General features: G+C 32.7%; 1 long non-coding RNA gene across 1 annotated transcript; it reads left to right on the forward strand.

Annotated features, from left to right (window-relative positions):
• Positions 1 to 949: 949 nt before the first annotated feature.
• On the forward strand, positions 950 to 2,539 carry LOC127150043 (uncharacterized). The gene is made up of 2 exons (XR_007821974.1): positions 950 to 1,361; positions 2,295 to 2,539. It is a non-coding gene; the product is annotated as an uncharacterized LOC127150043 (long non-coding RNA).
• Positions 2,540 to 9,744: the final 7,205 nt, after the last annotated feature.

A 9,744-nucleotide genomic window follows, 5' to 3' on the forward strand; every position in this document is an offset into this window, starting at 1 on the left:
TCCACGTTTCGTGGGGCCATTTGAGATACTGGAACGGATTGGCCCTGTGGCTTATCGTTTGGCCTTGCCCCCATCCCTCTCAGCAGTGCATGACGTATTCCATGTCTCCATGTTGAGGAGGTATGTCGCAGACCCGACGCACATCGTGGACTTCGAGCCCCTACAGGTCAGTGAGAACTTGAGCTACGAGGAGCAGCCTGTCGAGATCTTGGCAAGAGAGGTCAAGAAGCTTCGTAGTCGAGATATTCCACTAGTCAAAGTCCTCTGGCAGAACCATGGAGTTGAAGAGGCCACGTGGGAGAGAGAAGAGGACATAAAGGCCCAGTACCCAGAAATGTTCGAGGATTAGAGCTTTCGAGGACGAAAGCTTTCTAAGGGGGGAAGTATGTAACGCCCCAATGATCTTGTATCCATTTTTCTTAGTATTTTTTTTTTTATTTTATTTTATTTATTTATTTATAATTAAATAATGGAACTTATATCATTAAGATTTGGATTTTTCTTTTTAAAGTATTAAGTAAACTCCAAATGAAATTATCTTGGTATTTAAGATTTTTATACGTATTTAAAAGTTGAGGGAAAGGAGGGATTTGTTGAGAAATTGGGTGAAATTTTAGAGAGAGAAGGGTGAAACTTGGAATTAATCAAAGAAGAGAAAAGAGGGAAATTATTTTATAAATAGGAAAAGAAAAGGAAAAGAAAAGGAAAAGAAAAGGAAAAGAAAAGAGAAGAGGGAGAGAAGAAAACCCTAGCCGCGCCGCCGCCGCCGCCGCGAGCCACCGCCGCCGCCGCCGTCGCGAAACCCTAGCCGCGCCGCCGCCGCCGCCGCGAGCCACCGCCGCCGCCGCCGTCGCGAAACCCTAGCCGCCTACCCACGCCACACGCACAGCCGCGCCAGAATTCGTCCAAGCTTCCTCGCACGCCGAAGCCGAGTCGAAGCCGTCCACCCGCGCGTCCGAACCCGGAACCGCCCGCGCGCCCGAAACCGAAACCCGCGTCCGCGCCACACGTGCCCAGCTCTCCCCGCGTGCAGCCGCGCCGCGCCGTGCGTTCCGCGTAGCCGAGCCGCGCCCCCTCCCTGTAGCAAGCCGAGCCGCACGCGAAGTCCCTGTACCGAGCCGAGCCGCGCCTACGCCAAGCCGAGCCGGTCCTGTCTTCTTCCAGTCGAGCCGCCAAGCCTGTTTTGGCTCCTTCCACCTAAATTTTTGGTAATTTCCAAATTCCCTAGCCTGCCCAGTAATTAAATGAGTTAATTTGGAAATTTAATTAATTTAATTACTTTCCTCAAGAAGCAAATTGGACCAAATAGCTGCTGCAGCTTAGGACTTCCTCAGTAGGAACTCATCTAGCAACATCTCGAGGTAAGAGATTTCTACTACTAGCCCCATGTGAGAATTTGATGTTGCATGTTCCTTCAGTGACATACGATGATGGTTGGGCTTACGATGTATGATAATATTTTATCATGATCTGACGAATGACATGGCCATACTTTGGCATAATATTATAGTAATGAGAACCCTCGAACCATATGTGACTGTATGATAAGACTGATGGACTTATGATGTATGTGACTGTATGGTAAGACTGATGGACTTATGATGTATGTGACTGTATGATAGGACTGATGGACTTATGATGTATGTGACTGTATGGTAAGACTGATGGACTTATGATGTATGTGACTGTATGATAGGACTGATGGACTTATGATGTATGTGACTGTATGATAGGACTGATGGACTTATGATGTATGTGACTGTATGATAAGACTGATGGACTTATGATGTATGTGACTGTATGATAAGACTGATGGACTTATGACGTAGGTGACTGTATAATGAGGACTATCAGTGACTGTTTGATGATAGCTGTAGTGGGGGATGAGATGGTGGTTATTTTCTGATGATAATTTGATGACGTATGCATTTGTATGTTGGGATTGGGGTATCTGTTAACTTCTCCTATCTGAGTCGTACCTGCATGGGTGTCCTTCGGGATCACCACCTATTTAGGACTGTTAGGCTCGACGGGGCGCCAGTCCAGCATGACTATAGATATGACTCGAGCGACTCGACGGGGTCCTCGCATCCCGACGGTCCTAAGTGTCCCCTGGACACCGAAGACCAGAGTTATGTCCCCACGGGGCGCATGTTGCACGTGTTCGGGAGCGTGCCAGAGATTGGGTACTAGTTTCAGGACTCGATAGGAATGTTAACAGGTACCTAGTGGGACTAGTAGTGGGTCCCTTACTGAGTATTTTTATACTCATTCTCTTCATTTTATGTTTTCAGGTAGAGGACGAGGTAAGGGCAAGGGCAAACTGGCGAGCGACTCGAAGTGAGACCGTGAAGGGCCATAGGGACTACCGCTTCCGCTTATCTTTATTTCAGATTTTCGCACTTGAGTTCGAGTACTTTCATTATTTACCATCTTTATGTAGATAGGGCCCGCTTAGGGATTTTAAACTTAACTCGTATTTCTACATGTTACTTTAACTATCTTTCATAAATAAATTTGCTAGATTTCTTTGCATTTATTTACACCAGATTTTATGACTTAAACACTGATCCTAGATTTAGTAACCACTTCGATTCAGCATAAAGAGTCGGGTCGTTACATTTAAAGACTACAATAACTTGTATTTTTACAAGTTATGAAATTTACATGTTCAATTACAGTTGTTCAGGCGGTCAACTCGAATGTGGATCTCTCAACGCATATATTCAATTACCTCCTCACCATGCAGACCACTCAACGCATGGTTGCCTTTACTCTTATGTGCACACATAATAGCTAGCTGTGACAGAAATAAAGTTAATGGTTTTCAAAGGGTCATGCTTTTCTTATAAAACATAGACAAGATTATAACATGCATTGTACTATATATAACATAACTTGACTTGAAAAAAAGATTAAACTTCGAAATTTTTGTTCTTTCTTTGGAAGGGTCACTCACAAAAACTAAACGTTTCCTCCTAACCCTCTTCCAAATTTCCTTTTTCTTCTCCTCGCTGGATGCCTTTTCGATAGATCTTTAACTAGATCAATCATCTTTAAATTCATTTTAGCTTGCCAGCACCAACTTATTGCTTTATATGTGTAAGTTTAATATCTTCTATAATGATGCTTAATCCTAACCTTAACACATGTTTAGCTAACTAATCCTAATTAATGGGTCATCTTTCTTTTCTCGCCTTGCTCATCACTTGGTACTTGGTTAATTGTTCGCTGCCACTTACTTTCTGCTCATCTGGTTCTTCCACACTTAGCTTAAAAAACTTACTAAACTTCCCTTCTTGTGTTATCTTGTCTTAAGCAAATCACCTAACTTTATTATGCGAACTTCCCGTCCTCGCATCACCTAGCCGGAATGCACCCTCCTTTCTCACAACATGTCATTCTTATACTTAGTCATTTTTTTATAGCTTCTTTCTTCATAACCTCTTTACTTCAAAACACGGCTTCACAAATAGGATTCTATCAAAGAAATATATCAATTTATTAGTGGTAACAAACTATTGTTGATATACTCTATTACTAATATACCTCTATCACCAATATTATTTTTATCAAAGATCTATTAGTGATGACACACTATCAATAATATACTTTTCTAAGTGATAAAATTTTATCTACTATAGAAACATATCATTGAAAATATATTAGTGTGGTTCACGTTTTTTTTTTAATTTTCTATAAATGATAAAAATTGATTAATAATGGTTCTAGCCTATAAGTGATACACTTTTATTATTGATGAACTTTTATTAACAATAAAAGTATGCATATCCTGAAAACATATTAGCATGATTCACATTTTTTGTTTAGTTTTGATAATTCGTATAAATTGATTGTTAATGCTTCTATCGATGATAAACTTTTACAATCAATAAACTTCCATCAATGATAGAACTATCATAAAAATATATTTAAAGTGATTGTCTTTTTCTTTGTGTTGTTTATTAGAATCTATCGACGATATGTTTCTATCATTGGTAGATTTGAAGAAAGTTGAATTTATTTTCATGAAAGGTAAGAAAATACATATATAGTTTGATGTTGTTTAAATTGAGAGATTAGTTTTGTCTATCGATGATAGGTTTCTAACAGTGATGTATCATTGATGGAATATAAGAAAGTGGAATATATTTTTATGATAAGTGAGAAAATGTATAGTTTTTTGTTTATAGACTATTGGTGATGAAATTTGATTGGTGATAGACTTGAAGAAAGTTTAGTTTTCTTTTTCATGAAAAATAAGAAAATATAGTTTCAATTATGCTTTTGTTTTGTATTTGATAGTCTATCAATGATACGTTTTAATTTCTAGCATAGGTAGATCGAAAGAAAGTTGAATTTATTTTCATGAAAAGTAAGAAAATGTATAGTTTCATTGTTTTTTAGTTGATTAGAGTCTACTGATGATAGGTTTCTGTCTTTGATAGACTTGAAAAAAGTTGAATTTTCATGAAAAGTAAAAATAATATGCATCTCATTGTTCTTATTTTAGTGTACTTGTTAATTAGTGTCTATCGATGCTATGTTTCTAAGAGATTGATAGACTTGAAAGTGAATGGAATTTATTTTCATGAAAAATAAGTATATGTATAGTTTTATTATTGTTTTTATAGTGTTGTTAATTATATTTATGTCTATTGATGATATGTTTCATAGACTTGAAGAAAGATAGTTTCATCATTGTTGTTTATTTTTTTGTGGATTAATTAGAGTCTATCAATGTTAGTTTTTATCACTAAATAGACTTAAAAGAAAAGTTAAATTTATTTTTAAGAAAATGTATAGATTTCTATTAGTTTTGTGTTTTTGTTCTTTTTTTTTTTTCCCATAAAAACACTCCGATTGCTTATAATGTTTTGTGTAACTGATTGTAGAAATATTTATATGAACAAACGATGGAATTTGGCAGCGATGAATTCCTTTCAACAATAAATCAAAGAAATGTAAAATGAAAATTTGAATGAAAATAAATGGGTTTTCGCTAATTGGAAGGTTTGGACTTAAAGTCCAAATTCACACACTTCTTATATAAAGATATTACACTTAAATCCACCTGCTAATTGATTACATGTAAGTTGATTCCATTTGCTAGATTGTTGTTGTTTTAGTTAAAAATTTCATTAGCTCTAAGAAACTTCTAATATTCTCAAGGATGGAACCTAAAATTTCATTTGTCGATAAACCCGAACTCTTGATTTCATCGTTTTTTACAAATTCTGGCATGTTTCCTAAAATTTGTTTCTTAATCCACATGAGCAAAGGAGAAGAGAAACGTTGAAGAGAATGGATCAAATCAGTAAAGGATGAGAGAATTCCAACAAATATGATGAGTGTTTGATTAAGAGGATGACGAATGTAATCACGCTAGATTTTCTTTTTTTCATTTGAAATGATTATTGTTGTGTTATATTCCACCTACTAGGCGTTCAATGTATTATCTCACGGGAAGATATGCGTTGAGCGTCTAGGTGGTCACGCCTCCTCATGGTTGTATAGAGTGACTTTGGGACGGGGCAAGATAAGTATTCAAGGTCTAGAAGTAACACATGGGTAAAATGGTAATTTGACCTAGTTGGTGTTGCGAACACTTGTAAAGGACTAACTTATTGTTATTGGTTTATATCAGTGGACACAAAAATATATCTATAGTGAGAAGAGTTCAACTGCGAGTCTTTAGTGGAGTGTACACACAGTTAACGAATATTAATTAATGTGGTTAATGAGTTTAACCAATTAATCTCATATCGTTGTAGCTTCTGATTTATAGATCCATCAGTTCCTCTTCTTAGTTCGTAAAGGGTAATTAGGCTAATATATATTGGTTGTAATATGAAATGTTCAAATTTACTTTAAAATTAATATAACGTATGGTGATTCATTATAATATAAAGTTTATATGTTAATTAAACTTCATTATACGAATTTAGTTTTGGATATGATTTATAATTAATTTAAGTGAGAATAAATTATTTGAATGAGTTTAAATATTAATTTAATGTGAATTAGATTCATATTAAAACTATAAGTTAATATTTAATGTGTATATGATACACATTAAAACTATATGTTATGAGAGAAATTTATATTTAAATATGATTCAGATTTGGATTAAATTAAATATAAGATATTTAATTAGCAATTAGTTAAAATTTAGTTTAATTTTATTTAATTAAATTTCACTTGATTAAATTATTTAAATTAAAACTATAGGTTATGTGTGAGATATTCATTTAAATATGATTCTAATGAAATATTAATAAAATATGATTTAATTAATTAATTTATTATTAATTTAAATTAAATTAAATGAATAACTCCCTTACGTGGAAGTTATTCGGGAAACGTGACATAAACTTTTCCACGTATCCCGTTTCTTTCAATAACTTTTCGTTCTTAAGGACGAAGAGAGAGGAAGTAGGTAACAATACATAATGAGAGGAATTTTATGGAAAAAATTCACTCTGCGTAGTCTTTCAATTATTCTCTGCAAAATTCTCATTCCAATTTTGATTTGCACAAACCAAAATCTCATTTTCAGAGATAGGAAAGTTTTCAAGTGGTGGTGTGCCCCGAATTTGTGTTTAGCAGATACAGACTCGACAACGTATGTAACTTTCAATCTCTTTATAATTTCTATTTTTTTTTGTAAAAGCATGCTTAACCACAGTAAATTAGTTTCTGTATTTCTTTTTCAATGTACTGGTAATTTTAAGTTCCCAAATTAAATTTGAGTTGGGTTTCTGTTAAACTATCTACTAGATTGGGTTTTTATTAGATTGAGAACTATCATCAATAACAATTTATAGGTTTTATATGTTGCTATTACTGATGGATGCTATTAATGATAACTTTTAATTTGAGAAATATGTTATCAGTTGATATAATTGATAACAACTATCAACAATAGCTTTTATCAATGATAGCCTCTAAAGGGTAGAGTAACTTTAAATTCGAGAAATATGGTATCAATTACTATAGTTAGTTGTTATCATTGATAATTGTTATCATTAATAACTTTCAATTTGAGAAATGTTGTATCAATTACTATCAATAATATCTTCTATTAGAGATGTTGCTATCAATTGATATTTTTGATAGCTACTATAAGTAATTTTGCTATATTGCTATAAACGTAAAATGATATCACTAACATTATTTATCAATGATTGCACTAGACAGAATGTCGCTAGTAGCAAGTATAAGTGATATCATTAGAAGAATATTTTTATAAGTGATATCTTCTTAGTAACCATATCAATTTTTAATCGATGAGGTTTAAGTAGGCTATCAATTGGTCTTTTTGATAGGTACTATCAATGATATTCTTCTAATGCGATCACTAATAATATCTACTAGTGATAGCAATAGAAGAATATCATTGATAGCACTTATAAGTATTGTCCCTAATAGGCTACTGTATATCGACGATATGATCAAGGTAATGCAATTATAAAGTGATATTGTGGTTGTTTGTTTTTAGCATAAATGGACAGAGAAAAGAGATAGAAATTAGCATGCTATCAGTAATAGCTTTGAATCACTAATAACATATTATCCATATGATACCTTCTATCGATAATAATATAAATAAAATTGATTAGTTGCAACTTTTGTTGAAATAAATTATTGATTTCAGATTATGCTATCAACATTTATATCATATAGAAATTCAAAGTTGATGTTATGAGTAATAAATTCATAAAAGAAAAAAAAACACCGACATATTAGGCATGTCGTCGTTGACAGAAGTCATCACTGATAGCATAAAAGAAGAAAACTGAAGGACACAAAATTTGCATTTTAAAAAGATTTACCATATGACTAGCAAAATATTGTCATTTTTGTAAATATTGTTCTATTATGCTATAAATTTATTTATTTTCTATTTTGCGTACAATTTTCCTAAATATTAGGTGACATAGATGTTCATGATTAGGGTGACTATACGTCGTATGACAATACAATGCTTATACCAAAATGCCTATAAATAGGATTTTGTGGATGAGTGTGGATGGGTAAGAAAGATGACAAATTTTACCATTTCCAAATTTCCTATAGGTTTCGTATTTGTTATTTCATTCTATTCTCTTATTTCCGACGTACATGTTGGCTTCTAAAATAAAAATTATTATGCTATATTTAATATCTATTTTATTTATGAAGCATTTTATTAGTAAAAAACACTAGAAAGTAAGTCCGCTTTTATTCTTCTCTTTTTAACTTTTATGTTTTTACTTTTAAATACACATGCATATATAATAAATTTTCTCAACTTCATTCATATCCCTCCTAGTTTTAATTGAAAAATGTACTTTCTTTTTAAACTATCTTTTTCTAAATAATTTCAAACACCATTTTCAAAAAAATTTATTAAGTCATGGAACTTTTGTATTGATTCAAGTACAATCTTACATTGAATGTGATGATGCGGTAGAATTTAATTGATCAAATTTTTCATTCAACAAACACAAAAAACAATTCACTCTAAACAATATTTGGTAACCATTTTCTCTTTGATTCTTTCGTTTTCGATTGCATGATTGGGGAGTATGATAGAACCGAGTGTTGAGTTTTGTTGAAGCGAGTTAGTGATCAAACTCTTTATTGATAAGTCCATCTTTTAAAGCCTTCACGTGTCTGACTTCATTTTTTCAAAATTAACAGTTTCCTTTTATCTTTTAATGGTATAATTTAATAAATAAATAAATGTTTAAATTATTTTAGAATTTGGTCGACTCACAATTTATCTCAATAAAAAGGATTCCAATTTTGGGCCAAAGAATGATATAAATTTATTAAGAGTTTAATAAACCTTACGTACGTTAGATTTCACCAATTAAGTTTTAAAAAACAAGTTCCATAGTCCACAGTTAATATTTTTACAAAAATAGCAAAAAAAGCTAGATGAGCCGATAAAATGTTAAAAAAGTACACATATACATGATACACTACTGATATACACACTTCATATACTAAAAAGTAGCATATAGTGTTGGATTATTGGTGGGCCCGTCTTTAGAAAACTATAGATTATTTGTTTAGAGTTTTTCTTCGAGAAGACCTCCGTGTTGAAGCCAATATTTATTAAAAGAATATATTTTATATAAAAGACATTCTTTTAATTAAATACTTATATCAAGATATTATTGTTAAGGAAAGATTTTGTAAACCAAGATCTTATATTTGCTTTGTTTGTGGAATAGGCCAAAATCTTGGAAACATATACATTTATCCTTATTTGATTTTTATTGTGTGCGCGAAAAGAAAATAGAGTTACGACGCAAAAGTCTGTGAAGCAAGAAAAAGAAGAAGAAACAAGTAAATGCAATTGCTTCGAATAATTTGTTGTGTTCTATGATGAAAGTTGATCTTAACTTTAGCACAAAGATTGAAAACTTTGTTGTGATGAATAAGTACTAAATCTTAATTAGATGTATGATGAGACACTAGATTAAGGGGGAGATCTTCGACAACCGTTCCTAATTTGAAGATTGATCAGATAAATGATTAAGGGGGAGATTTTTTATCTAAAACCACCTTTGAAGTATACTAGCGATATATTTTTCTACACTATAATTATATCACTTAAAGTATAGAGTGAAGAATTGATATTGTATACTCTATACTTAAGACATAAGGTGGCAATTATGATTTATAACTCAAAGTAATAAATTCTCTGTTCTCAGGTCAAGGACCCCCCAGACGTAGATGCATATCATCGAA

Source organism: Cucumis melo, chromosome 6 (genome assembly GCF_025177605.1).
Source record: "Cucumis melo cultivar AY chromosome 6, USDA_Cmelo_AY_1.0, whole genome shotgun sequence".
Classification (NCBI taxonomy): Eukaryota; Viridiplantae; Streptophyta; class Magnoliopsida; order Cucurbitales; family Cucurbitaceae; genus Cucumis; species Cucumis melo.